This window comes from Trachurus japonicus, chromosome 14 (assembly GCF_045865225.1).
Source record: "Trachurus japonicus isolate A0001 chromosome 14, Traja_1.0".
Classification (NCBI taxonomy): Eukaryota; Metazoa; Chordata; class Actinopteri; order Carangiformes; family Carangidae; genus Trachurus; species Trachurus japonicus.
Window position 1 is genome coordinate 14,400,211 of NC_140920.1, and position 13,453 is coordinate 14,413,663.

At 40.3% G+C, this 13,453-nt stretch overlaps 1 protein-coding gene across 3 annotated transcripts in view; it reads left to right on the plus strand.

Annotated features, from left to right (window-relative positions):
• The first annotated feature begins 1,270 nt into the window (after window positions 1–1,270).
• The window catches only part of sptbn2 (spectrin, beta, non-erythrocytic 2), a 50,450-nt gene continuing 38,267 nt past the window's right edge, over window positions 1,271–13,453 (plus strand). For 2 of the 3 annotated variants that reach the window (XM_085797827.1, XM_085797828.1), the window contains exon 1: window positions 1,342–1,799. The gene's annotated coding sequence lies outside the window, so the exon portion shown is untranslated. Of the gene's footprint in view, window positions 1,800–13,453 lie in introns of all 3 variants that reach the window. The other variant, XM_085797832.1, reaches the window with a different exon arrangement.

Here is a 13,453-nt window from a genome sequence, read left to right on the forward strand (position 1 = left end):
AAATATATGCTAACTATATAGGCACCAGATTAGTTTGCCTATCCACATCATAAATGTTGCTAAAACTTAGGCCTACTCAAAATCAGAAATTGCTGAATTCACATAAAACAGTTATTTCAAGCTCACAGGTGAGTAGTTTATATTTTTATGTCATGATATGCACTGAACATTTGTGTGGATAGCTACAATAAAATGTGTCACAGATGGATTGGGGCTCAGACAGAGAGCATAAATAAACAGTATATTTTAGACGCTGGAGTTTGGGTGCCATCGTTAGTGTCTGTCCACAAGCAACCAACATGAATGCTCTTTATGGACTATAAAGCTTTTTCTAAATCAGTTGCAATGACCATCAAATCACTGCTCACATTACTTCATCACAGGGGAAAGCACCTGGTCTTAAGGCTTTCTTGCATGAGGATCTTCCAGGGCTTTATAAATAACCCAGATCTTGATGACTGGATGTCACACACGAACCAGGTGCTGCATAGTGTCTCAGGAATAATTTAGAGCAAGAACAGTTCCCCAGAGATAAAATCTTAATATGCAATGGAGAAAATCCTGAAAATAAGACACCAAGATTGCAGTGCTTTAATAAAATTTACTCAGTAAAAAGTAATGATATACAGTAAGTGAGCTATCTAAATAGTGCACTATACTATGGTGGATAGGGTACAGTCTAATTTGTATGAATGTGGGCCTACAGACTATGATTTAGTCAGCAGCACCAAAGAGGAAGGCTGGATAGTGTGAGGCTCAGTGAGATTTGTGAGTGGGCTGCAACCTTATGGAACTGAGGCGATGCATTCAATATGTAGTTTTTTTTTGTTTTTTTTTCCTACGCTGGTATTTATAGATTTGTATGATTTTCTCTGCCTGTTTGTAAGGATACAGAGCATTTAAAATAAATCTTTCTTGAAATAGCCTACAAAGACCAGTTATAGCCTAGCACCAGGGACAGCACCAGATAAACTACCCTACAGAGATCATTAGAGCATCTTCCTCTTTCTGTGCAGTTATTGTTCAGAATATTGAAAGATGTGCACGGTGTTTCCCATGTGACTGTGAAGGGTCAGCAGCACCCACCCACCCACACACACACACACCTTCCCCCTCACACCCACCTCCACCTCCGCCGCCACCACCACCACCACCTCCACCACCCCCCTCCTCACACACGCACACACCCCTAACTACCACCACCACCACCACCACCACGGCCACTTTTTTTCCTTTCTTCTCCCTGTTGGGGAACAGGAATACACAGGGTGCGGGAGTGAGTGAGGTAGGCTACGGACGGACGGCCCTTCGGATGCTCGGCCGAGGGGCAAAGAAGAAGAGGAAGAAGAAGCTGCTGCTGCTGCTGCGGATATCCGTCTCATACCTGCCTCCTCAAAACGAGCTCCTCTCATCGCCTATCTTTTCTTTTTTTTATATATAGCCTATATTATCCTCTCTCTCTTCCCCTCGCTTTTTTTTTGTGTGTGTGAAAAGCTAGATAAGATAAAACAGCCTGGTTCGGTTTCGTAACGCGCTGCACCGGTTGTTGTAGCAGCAGCAGCAGCAGCAGCAGCAGCGCGCGGCGGAGGGAAAGATTCTTTTTTTTCCTCGAGGATGCGGATTTAACGGAAAGACGTTATCAGTGTCACCTGGGATTCTTAACCGTTAAAATTCGAATTAGCTCAGACGTTACGCTTCGGTAGCTAATGAAGAGATTTGATTTTTTTCCCCCATGTCTGCTGAAATATCTCATTTAGTGTCGCGGTAGAAACAATATCCACCAGAAGACAAGACACGGGGTAAGCTTTTATTTAATTGTTTATTTATTTTTCTGTCTTTTTATTTATTTTTTTAATTTTTATCCTCCACCACCACCACCACCACCAGTAGGCTGCCCACTAATAACAACAAAGCTAATGAAAAGGAGGGGGAGTCTGTGATATTCAGGTGACTGCTGCTGCTGCTGCTAGCTTACCGCTGCTACAGCTTGATGATAACCTTATTGTATCGCAGCCCCATGCCTTTTTTCTCTCTTTTTTGTGGGGGTGGAAAGAAAGTCTGAAAGAGATGCTGTTTGAAATAAAACCATCTATGTTTCTGGTGTGTTAGCCGCCTGGTTGGGAGGTGTACTGACTGCAACGCCTCATGTTAGTTAACGTTACTAGGGACCATCTCTCTATATATGTCTCTATGCCTGTCTCTTGCCTTTGTTTGAATCGATGTCAAACGCAGCCACATTTTTATCATCTGCGTGTTCTCCACGACCAAGCCAGACAGTGAATCCTTAGGTCCTGTTGCCTGTTGGCTAGCCAGGTTGTTATCCTTAACATACCAAGAGATGGGATAGTAGTGCTGGCATCTTCTTCTAAAGCTGCAGGGTTTTTTTTCGCTCTCGACATTGTGTGGCTCTGTGGTTATGTTATGATAGGACTGAGATTTATACTGCGTGCCTGGCCTAGACTGTGACTCATAGCAGGGATGCATCAGGTTAAACTATGTTGGAAAAAAAGAGGACTTACTGTCAAAATATATTGGAAAACAAAGGGCCAGTGAACAAGTTGTTTTGTTAAGTGCGAGTCTGCCACATGTCCATCAAGCATTTATTTAAGATGATGCCTGTGATTACAGCGATATTGAGAGATGACATTTGCTGGCTACCACGTGTAAACCATGTCTCATGGTCCAGAGACAAGTGAAAAAATGCTATAATGGCAGAAAAAAAAACACATTTCATTCATTATAACGAAATCAACTTTTTAAATCCTCAATATTGATTAGCTGTTTCAAATTTGTTTCTTTATGCCAAAAATCGGGGGCTAGCCCCCAGAGAGTAATGGTTAAGATGAAGGGATATATTGATGGATGATTATTTTCTGCTGATTTTCTGAGAGAATTAAATGTAAAGGCAAAACTGTACAGTTGCCTAGCAGAGGTATAATGCTGGATGAATACAAATAGTTGACCAACTTGTTTTTCACTGACATTACAACATGCTGTTCTGGGTCTTTGGTAAGAGCAATGTTCAGCTCTGTTTTGTGGAAGCAAATTGATGGTTTTCGTGCTACCCACTCTGTATCGGTGTCGCCCAGTAAAGCACATCTCTGGTTTTCGGCTCACTCTATATTCAGTGTCAGATTTACACATTGATTGCATGCTGAATGCAACAAATTGCAGTCATCAAGAGGGTATGATGGAAAGCCAGGGGTTCATTTTGTTACATGTCAAACCCCTGCCCTTTTCTCCCTCCCTCCCCTTCTGCTTTGTGACCTGAAAAGTGGTTTATATGAAGACAAAATCATCACTGAAGCTCAGCTTTAAGTTGTATAATCACTATACAACCACAAAAGCAATAAAGCAAACATTTCTTGATCATTTTATCAATTAGGTTATAGTCATTCCATGTCTCTGTCAGTTGCGGTCCTTTTTATTTGTTTTAATACAATCTTAACGACTTCTGTTACCGATTTCTATCTTGGATCTTTATACTTCGCACCCAGGGTTTCCCTAATGTCTCTTTCATTTATTTCATTGTGTTAGTAAGGACTCAGCCTGTCTGTCACCCTGATAGTGGCAGGCCTAACATTGCATTGGATAATCCTCAGCAATTGATTATTTTTGCCTGGCGCTAGCACTAAAGGACAAAGGCAATTCTGTCCAGATGAACTGTTTGTTGCTCCCCCTGTAAATGTTTCACAGCCTCTTGTAGAAGGTCCACAACAGATATTTGGTCATTGCTGCTTCCTGTTCCTCTGTCCCCAAACCAACTTTATACTGACTGACTTGACAGATGTGACAATCTCATTCAAAGAATGAAGCAATTAAGTGTAGTACTGTACAGTGTACAGTGGGAAGTGGGTTAAGCAAATCTGAGGTTTCCCTCTGTGAACCTTTGTAAAGTAAACATGAATATTTCATGTATAATATTTTTCAAATTCTGTCTGCTCAGCACCTCCATGTTCAACCAAAAGCTAACTTTGCTCATTTTACTTTATTATCTATGAAAAACAACTCTGCACAGTAAGTCACCATGGCAACATGATTAAGGACCACTTGAACAAGAGGCAAGTTTCATACTCATACTAGGAGTAAAAATAGGAAATCAACTGGAAACCACTAACAATATCTTGAGTGTTACCATTTAGTGATATTCTTTGACTCAAATATTTTATTTTTCCTGGTGTGACTGTGAAAATGTCAAGAGACACATTACCTACATAAATGTGTTAAAATACATGCTTATAAAAATGATTAATGTCCCTATTTTTTGGCCATCATTATAACATTGTAAACAGACAATGTTGCTTCCATATCTAAATATTCATACCCAAAGTGTCATTATTGTCAATGATAGTGGAAGTACAAATTCAAAATAGTTGTTGTTTGTCCTTATCACGTGGCTATACTGTATGGCATTGAGACAAATGCATCACGGACACAATTGATTATTCTGCCAGACTGAACTTCCAGTAGATTGAAAGAATGACAAGTTCATCTATGTGGTTACTGCAAAGACGACCAATTATTTTGATGAATTGTAAACTTGCTCGTGATTCCCCAGGGAGAAGCCACACTTCTAGTTAGTTAGTTTGGAATAGTACCACTAGAGGGCAACATGATGACTTTCCTTCACTGCTCACCTTGTTGAAATGATGCTCATGGAGCATTGTCTGCAGGCAGCCTGAGGTTAAGGTTGTTGCAGGCCACATGCAGCATATTTAATAACTAATGGCATTCCTTTGGAGCTGAAGCTAAAATCACGCTGCAGAAGCTGCCCGCTGTGATATGACCAGAGACCAAACAGTGAAATTACACCTGTACATATTTTGTTTGCTCATAATTCTTGCCTCCAGAAATCCTAGTAAGATTATATCTTGGTGTTGTGTTCTTAGCCACTGGTTGAAATAACTAGATGCTTTTTGATGGAAAGACAGATGGATTGTGATGATAGATAGGTTGGCTGGCTGGATGGCTGTCTAGATGAACAGCAACAATGGGAATGACACGGTGAATGTGGGCCCCCCATAGTGCTGATTCTCAAAATCCCTCTCAAACAAGCTTTTTTCACCTCCTGCTATTCACACATTCATTGTGCTGCAGTGAACCATATCACTAGCTCAGTGTATGCCTTGTGCAATTAGTGTTGCTGTCTGATGTGCAGTTTTTTTTTTTTACATTTCATTTTTGTCAATATCTTAAAGTACAGTGGAGAATTTAGACTGGGTCTGTTCAGCCTCAATCTACCCAATCTTTTACGTGTGGTGCTTTCAAATGTTAAATCCTCTGAAAGCACATGCGCCCTGTGTTGTGATGGCCCAAAAATGACACTGTTGTTGACTTGTAGCCAGAGTGTTGCTCTTAATCCACTGCCTTAAATCAGTCAAAATCAGTCCTCAAACAGTTGAGGAGGGATATATACCACAATAATATAACTCTGCGTGAAATCTTTAACGATAAACCCATGGGGGTTATAAAGTATTTTTGACAAATGGGATCAATTCAGAGAGGATTCAGATTCAAGTCTACATTTGAGCATCACTCACTGTAAGATACCAATTTTATTTCATGAATTTTAAAAAGTAGGCCATCAGCATGAATATTATAGTGTCTTCAAAACAAAGCAATGCAGTTTGTAACATGAAAATGATTTCCACAAAAACATGATTTCCACAAAAACATGACTTATTTTGTGATACATTTTTATCTTAAACCCAGCTTTTAATTGCAATATCTTCCTCATCTTATACATATCAGGACTAACGTCAAATTGCATTCCTATACAGTAGTACTCTGCCCACATACTATTAGTATATTTTCCAATATTCCTTTGTGAATAATATACAGTACTAAGCATGTCTACTCTGAGTCTGGTCCAACAGCTGTAAATCAAGAGCCCTGTGGGCTGCAAAATATCCATATGACACTATGGTAGCTGTAATGCTGTGTGTGGCAGTAGAGTTAGAATCACATAGCTAAATGCTAAATGGTTCAGGGGAAGGGCAGGGTACATCTCCTCTATTTTTAATAATGTCAGAGAAGTGCTGTGGGTGACTGAGTAAGGGCAGAACAGGGGCAAACATGGCGGCATGTTCATGCACAGTCACACAACCATCTTTCCAAAGCTTTTACAGCACCTTGTGTACTATTAAAGCTTTATGTTTACAGTATGTTCATAATTGATAAGTTCCTCATTTTGTAAAGATTGAGGATGCTTAACTTTTAGTGCCACTTGGCAGAAAATCTACACCCCCCTAAGAAATAACACAATATAAGAACATAATATCTCACTTAAATCATAGTGCAATGCCAAGTTATAGCATCTTTGATATTTTCAGACATTTCTCTGGGCAGTATTTGGCGATTTCATTACCTATATTAAAAGGAACTGTTGGCAATCTAAACCCAATAAATAGCATTAATTGCTCGTGTTTAGTTTGTCATCCTAAACCTTTTGGGTTTTCTTCAGTTTCATATCACAGATTTTGTGGTGCAAGACCTCCTTTTGACAGATTGGGACTTTTTTTTTTCTTTTACCAAGGTTGCAATTTGGAATTTTTGCTCATGAGTTATTAGTCAGTTCTACTTTAGGCAGCAGCTGTTTTAAAACACCTATCAAGCTGGTAATTTGAATGTGGCTTTCAACCCTATAATGCATGTTATCCCCTACTCTAGCTCAGTATTTCCCAGGTTTTTCGCTGTTAACTGTCAACCAGATTTAAAAAAAAAAAAAAAAAAATCAAACTGCAGTAACGATTGAATCCCTATTTATAAACCAGATACAACTCAGCCAGAAAACTGTATTATGAAACTATAGGAAAAGAAAAGGAATGTAAAACCAGAAGTATGAAGCACCCCTTTTCGAAAGGTTAAGAAAAACCTCTTCCACACTGTTGAGCTTGGTATTAGGATTTGTAGGTGGCTGCAGGTGTTTGAGAACATCTGAGGCTGAAGATGCAGGGCTGTTAGGGGGCTTGTGCTGTAGTTTTACATCCATATTTATGTTTATATTAGAACTCAGTTTGTGTGAGGTACTTTTGTCCACCCCATTAGATTAGGTATTATAGATGTGTTTGATGTGATACTTTTGATCAAGTTATTTTACAAAATTAAGCAGACAGACCCATTGAAGTCTGATATGAATCTCATCATGAACATGTATCACCACTACCTCACAGACTCTCTTAACACACACAGCAGCATGGGCATGCTGTCAGTGCTTACGGTATGTCTGCATTTGGTCTTGTGTGTTTTCAAATGGCAAGAATCAATCCACAGTAGATTAGCCTTATCTGCATGAATATTTCATTCACTGATGCTTTTAATTTGGACTTCTGGCAGTGCCAGAGATTGATGCTGCTGTGACTTCCAGCCAAATGTACTTAAAAGCACAGGCTAAGCTCAGGACTCATTGAGTAGAAGCAGGACAGGAACAGCAACCACTATAACTCTCACCTGACTTTGGCCATGCTCTGGCAGTGGTAGAAAATAGTGGTAATAAAACTTATATATAGGCCACAATCCCCATCACAGTGGGAAGATGGTAATGAAGATATCAGGTGTATAATCTCACCATCTTCGTAAAGTAATTTTGCATTTATATATTTTAAGGTGCTTTTCTATTATTATTTTCTGGACTGTTTTAATTTAAAAATTCCACTTATATTATGGTTTTTTATTTTATATCTGCTTTTATCTTTTAAATAAGATATTTATGCATTCAGAGTTGGTGCCTTAAACCAAAGTAACATGTCTATGTGTCAAGGGCATGCTGGCCGCTTGAGTTTTTGATGAATGTGATGCTACAGGTCAACAAAGGCCCTCTGCTGTCCTATTCAGCAGGGCATTGAAGCCAGGATCAGCAGCCTGTGGAGGGGCCTCTGATACATATGTGCCTCTGGCAGCCTCATCTCTGCAAACAGGAAAGGCTCGAACGGCTGGCCCCAACTCTCTGCTGACTCCTCTATTGTATGGGGCCAGTTTGGTGGGGCAGGCTTTGTGGGCTGCATTTTGGGATCTGCCACCCCGCCCTTCAGGCTCATCTGTGTATCACAGGCTGATTTTGGGCAACACAGAGGTGCTCCCCCAGCTTGAACTCATTAAAATTAGTGTGCAGAAATTTGGCTGCTTAGTTTGCAGTAATCAGTTTTCAGTAAAACGTTCAGAACGTAATAATTGTGTATTTAGAATACCAGTCTCACACTGTGGTGTTTGTAATGGATTTTATGGCAAGGTTTATGGCTCCTTTGTTTGACATTACAGGGAGTGGTTGGTTGTGTGTATGTGTGTGTGTCTACCCAATTCCCCTGGTGCGCGCGCGGTGGCTGTGTGGCTGGCTCATGTGCACAGGCCTAATTCCCTGCAGGCAACTGATTGTGGGCTCCATTTCTCTTTTCCTCTTTGCCTGATTAACGGGTGCATTGACAAACAGACCAGCTGGGCGAAGGCAAGCAGCTCCGGGAGGGAGGGAAGAGGGATGATGATGGAGAGTGAGACAGAGAGAGGTGGTGGCTCTGCCCATCATGCTGCTGGCGGCGCTGCCCTGCTTTCTTAGCCGGTGTCACTCTGCTGTGAGGGATAGCCTGATGTGTGCCTGTCTGGGCAGAAGCCGGGGTTTAGCCTTCAGGCCAGTTCCTCTGTGTCCCACTTTCACTCTTCCCATTATCAGGAAAGCTATTCACTAGGTATTCTACAGAAAGCACAATGCAGCCATGTGTGAAAAGGTTAGTCTCAAATGGAGACAAGATGTCACTGAATTATTATTTTTTGTTTGTTTTTATGTTCTGATTGCACTAGCAAGTGTACAGAGAGTATTATTAGAGGATATGTAGCATGTTTTAAATTCTTCATTACATTAATGTGTGTCCTTTGTTATTTATTTGTGGATTAGGCCCTGAGGGGATTTTCTTTCATAGAATCTCTTTTATGCCCCCTTTCCGTGACACATCTGTCTGCCTGTCTGTGTCTTTTTCCTCCTAATGCGAGTATTGTTGGAAGTTGAATTGCTGTAGCTTCGGGGGCTAACATCTGATGTCTCCAGAAGGTTAGTGTTTAAACAAGAACAAGAACTGAAAAGGCGTCTTTATGCCTGTTTGCTTTGCAGAGCAAATTTAAAGTTGCAGGTTTGTTTTCCATCTCTGATTTGAATCTCTCTTGAACAGGGGGAGGTGTTTCTGTGACACTATTCAGCTGCTAGCACAATATTAGTTGTTCAACCAGTCCATTTTGTGTGCTGAATGCTAATGGTTACATTCTGAGTGGGAGGATTTGTATGTGTGGCTTTCAGAAGCACTGTACGTGTGGGATGCTGTTGGTGGTGGTAGGCCAGGGTGTAATAGGTTAGCTCAGCTTTCATGTGCGGTGTTGTGCCACACTGTTGTGTGTTGGAGGATAAGTAGTAGGTTGTATCATAGTAGGTCAAGGGATTGTTTGTCTGATCCATTGAGGAGTGATTAGCGCACACCCTGAGTAAAGCCTCTTCCCATCCACAACAAGGGGAGGATTGCCCTCCATTCGCCAGACTCTTGTGACCTCACTGGTCCTGCCCCCATCCAGCCCCTGCTCTCGTCCACTCCCACAGATGGATTGTCACGGACTTCATCGCTGCCAGGCCTGTCCTGGATAATGTGTCCTGTTTTTGGCTCTTGCCTCCGTGCCGTGACATTTTGATTATTTAAGCTGTGTAGAAATCTTACCTCTTAGCTCATTGTCAACAGCAACACACATTGTATAGTATGCCCTTAAATTATATCTGTTTATTTCTAAATTTGCCTCATAATTAGACCTGGTGATGTTGAGGACATTAATTTAAAAGGATGAGAGTTGTCAAAATTGATGTTTGTGGACCGACTGTGATTATTATGATTATTTTTATTATTATTGTAGAGATCCAACCACTAAATGGGACTCAGGAATAACATGCTCACTTCCTACACACAGTTGGTTCAAAGCACCAGTGGAGTCCTGGGGTGCCAGTGAGTAGAGAGGTGACAGGTCGGGGGGCAGTGTGGAGGCGTTGTTCTGCCTTATTCTCTAATCCCTGCATTTAGTTTCTATTGCCAGCCACTTCTTAATCTGCCACTAATAGGATTTGCCAGGGTTTTGTTTTATTTTTTATAGCTGGAATGTGTGGGACTTGTTTGACTTGGCTCAACAATAGTGAGGTTTACTTGGACGATGGACACTTCCATGGTCTGATTAAAAACTAAATTTATTAATGATATTTGTAAAATTGTATGTCAGCCTGTAGATGATCATAAACAATATAGTAGAATTGGATCGTTTCAACAAAACGTTAGCCAAAAAAATCATCCTTACACAGCTCATTGTGACCTGGTCACCTAATGGATCCTCCGCCCCGTTCTGCCTGGGTTTAGCTATACAGAGGAGAAAACTGCGCACAAAATACACCAGATATAGAACACAAAAAACCCTGTAATAGTGTGGTGCAGAAAAACATTAAACCACCCCCATGCTACAGTATACAGCTGCAGATAATTACTGAGAGCAAAACTCTACTTGCAGTTTTAACACAGAATAGCTGCAGACTGCTGTGAAACGACATCTTAGCTTTCTGAGTGGAACATTTTATTGAAGTTTTAAACTTTTACATTTTGCTCGATTATGCTATTGCCATAGGAGATTACTAACAAACAGTTGACAGAAATAGCTATCATTATACAGCAATGATAGCTATCATGATATGGCAATGATAGCTATTTCTGTCAACTGTTTGTTAGTAATCTCCTGGGTGGATTTAGTCAGTACATGACTTGGCATGACTTGATTAGTCCAAGAATGGTCCTATCTGATGACAAGATCATTCACTGCCATCAGCTGATTTATTGGTTTTCCATCACACATCAAGAAAAAGATAGGAAAATTAATACACAGCCTCATTAATGTGCAGCAATGTACTGCTTAGCTGCCCTACTTAATCTTCTCTAGAGTTCCCCATTCTCCATCTTTTATCGTCTCATTGTAACACAGTGCAGTCTAACAAAGACTTGACTAAACTCACCATGCCAGTCATGATTGTGAGCATATATGGCTAAATGGGGGGATCTGTTTTCTCTGTGCATTAAATGTATTGGTTGAGGATTCAATTCATTCATAGCATGACTGAGGAGGCATGCTAACTGCTAAGCTTAGAGAAAGCTCCTCTAACACCCTACCATCATCTTACCACATCCCCTCTCCCCTCCATCACCTCAGTTTAAGTAAATCACAGCCACTAGACACAACAAAAGATAAACTAACAGGTTTTAGCAAACTGACTATTCAACCACAGCTATTAATCTGTTAAATACTCTTGAATGCTCTTAAACAAATGGCCCCAGTTAGTTAATGGGTCTCTAGTGGGGATTTTGTCTTGATGGTGATCCCCCATTGAGTGTCTGCATAATACTAAGGACAGGATGGTCTGGTCTTATGTGCTTAGTGTCATACATTTTTTTTTAAACAATGAAGTGAAATGAACAAATTAACATAAACACTATCACTGATTGGACACGTTTTAAAGTCTGATATTCAGCAAATCTGTGGGAAGTTGAGAATCCAACAGTATTACTAAGCTCTTATTGCTGGAGCCCTATGCGAGGGTTGCATCAGTGAGGACAAAGGCTGGTGAGATGTTGAATATTATTTTGAAGCATACAGCGGATTTACAACAAGTTCTGCTGATTTGTAAACTTTGCAAACTGTGTATTGTAAATTAATGTTTCAAATATTTGTAGTCTGCAATAACATGTTTAGAGAGAATCATTACCATAGGCTACTCCATCATCTGTGATCGCTGGTATCACAACTTCTTTTTGACTTAAAAAAAACCCAAACAATATCCAACCATAAATCCATTAGATTACTATATTAAAGTGGGTATGCACTAATTTAACTACTAGCCACATATTGTTGGTAATTCTTCAAATGAATTCACCTGACAGACCGACAGCAAGTGCAGAGGCAGTAAAAGTCATTATGTCTGTGTCATTGTTGCGGGCATTTCTGTGGGTCCAGCAGCGTTTCCAGCGGGCTCAGTTTCAGGGCCTTGAAAACTCCAGGGTGGTGGACACCTGAAGCATAAATATAGCCTGATCTTGTATTGATTGAACATACAGAAGCTGTGTTACTCCAACCATGTTACAGCTGAACAGCATCAAGTAGACACCCACAATCCTTCACAGCTGACATATCACATTGTGTAGACACCTTTGTAGTACATAGAGTACTAGAGAATCCTTTACTCATGTTTTACTCATCTTCACATATGGCAGAATGATTATCATACATACGTACATTAATCTATGTTACCACCATCCAGTTGAACCTTAAGAACATTTAAAAATACGAATGTAGTGTCAGGTGTTGGTCTGTATGCTCTGCTAAGTCTTCACTCGTCACTGTTTAGTATGACCAAAGAAAATATACAGTGTAGGAAACTACTATACTGACAGAAGAACAGATTTAAAACAACGTTTTGAGGTGACTGTCATTTTGAGTCAAGCAGTTTGCTGGTAGTACTTTTTGACAAACACAATGCTATTTCTCAAATTGGATAGTGTCCCAAATCAAAGCCTGTCCTTCCACTCCTGCACAATTTATAAATCTTGATTGATTTTGATATGACTTCAGTTGTTGCCCGTCTGATGCCTGCTGCTGTGTCTCACGTTGAATCTTTTACCAGAGATATTATGAGTGCACCATCCAGTAACTTGCAGTGTGCATGTTGCCATGTTTTGTTTTGTTCATTTAAATGCATTTCTGCACTCAAAATGGCAGAAGGATAACATTTTTTATACTGTACAAAGCAACATTATATTTCCACAGCATTTTCAAACAAAATAACCAATCAACCTCCCTTCCTCTTATCACCTACGAGCGACTTCTTTAGTAAGACATGTTTCATGGAAATATTGTTTGAAAGCATCAAAATCTGTAATTATTGATACAATGCATATTGATATTTAGGCACTTGATCTTATCTTTGGCTCTGTTTGTGTGTGTCTGTCTGCGTGTGCGCGCAAAGGTTTTGCACACAAAGTGTACCTTTCTAGGTCTCACACATGTGCAAGACAAGTCCAGATCTAATCAGTGTAGATAGAGGTTGCTTCTGCCATTGACACTCAGGCTTAAATGAGATTACTGGAGCTGCCCTGGTTTTACAGGAGCAGTTATATTGAATTACTGGTTGGCTAATTTTACGACTTCATGACAGTTGCCGAGCTTATCTCAAAGTTTTTTTTTTATCTCATAACACACTCTGGCAGTTGTACTGTCTAAGCTGCTATTTGCATATGACTGCCATTTGAAAATATAAAAGTAGAGTGCAGCTGAGAGGCTGTGTGGAGAGAGTGTGGGTGATGTATGTTACAGTGCATCATCTTGCCCCAAATGAAACAGAAATAGAAGTTCTGTTTTTAAACTGATTTACCTCGCAAACATTTCAAGGGTCAGTCTTGTC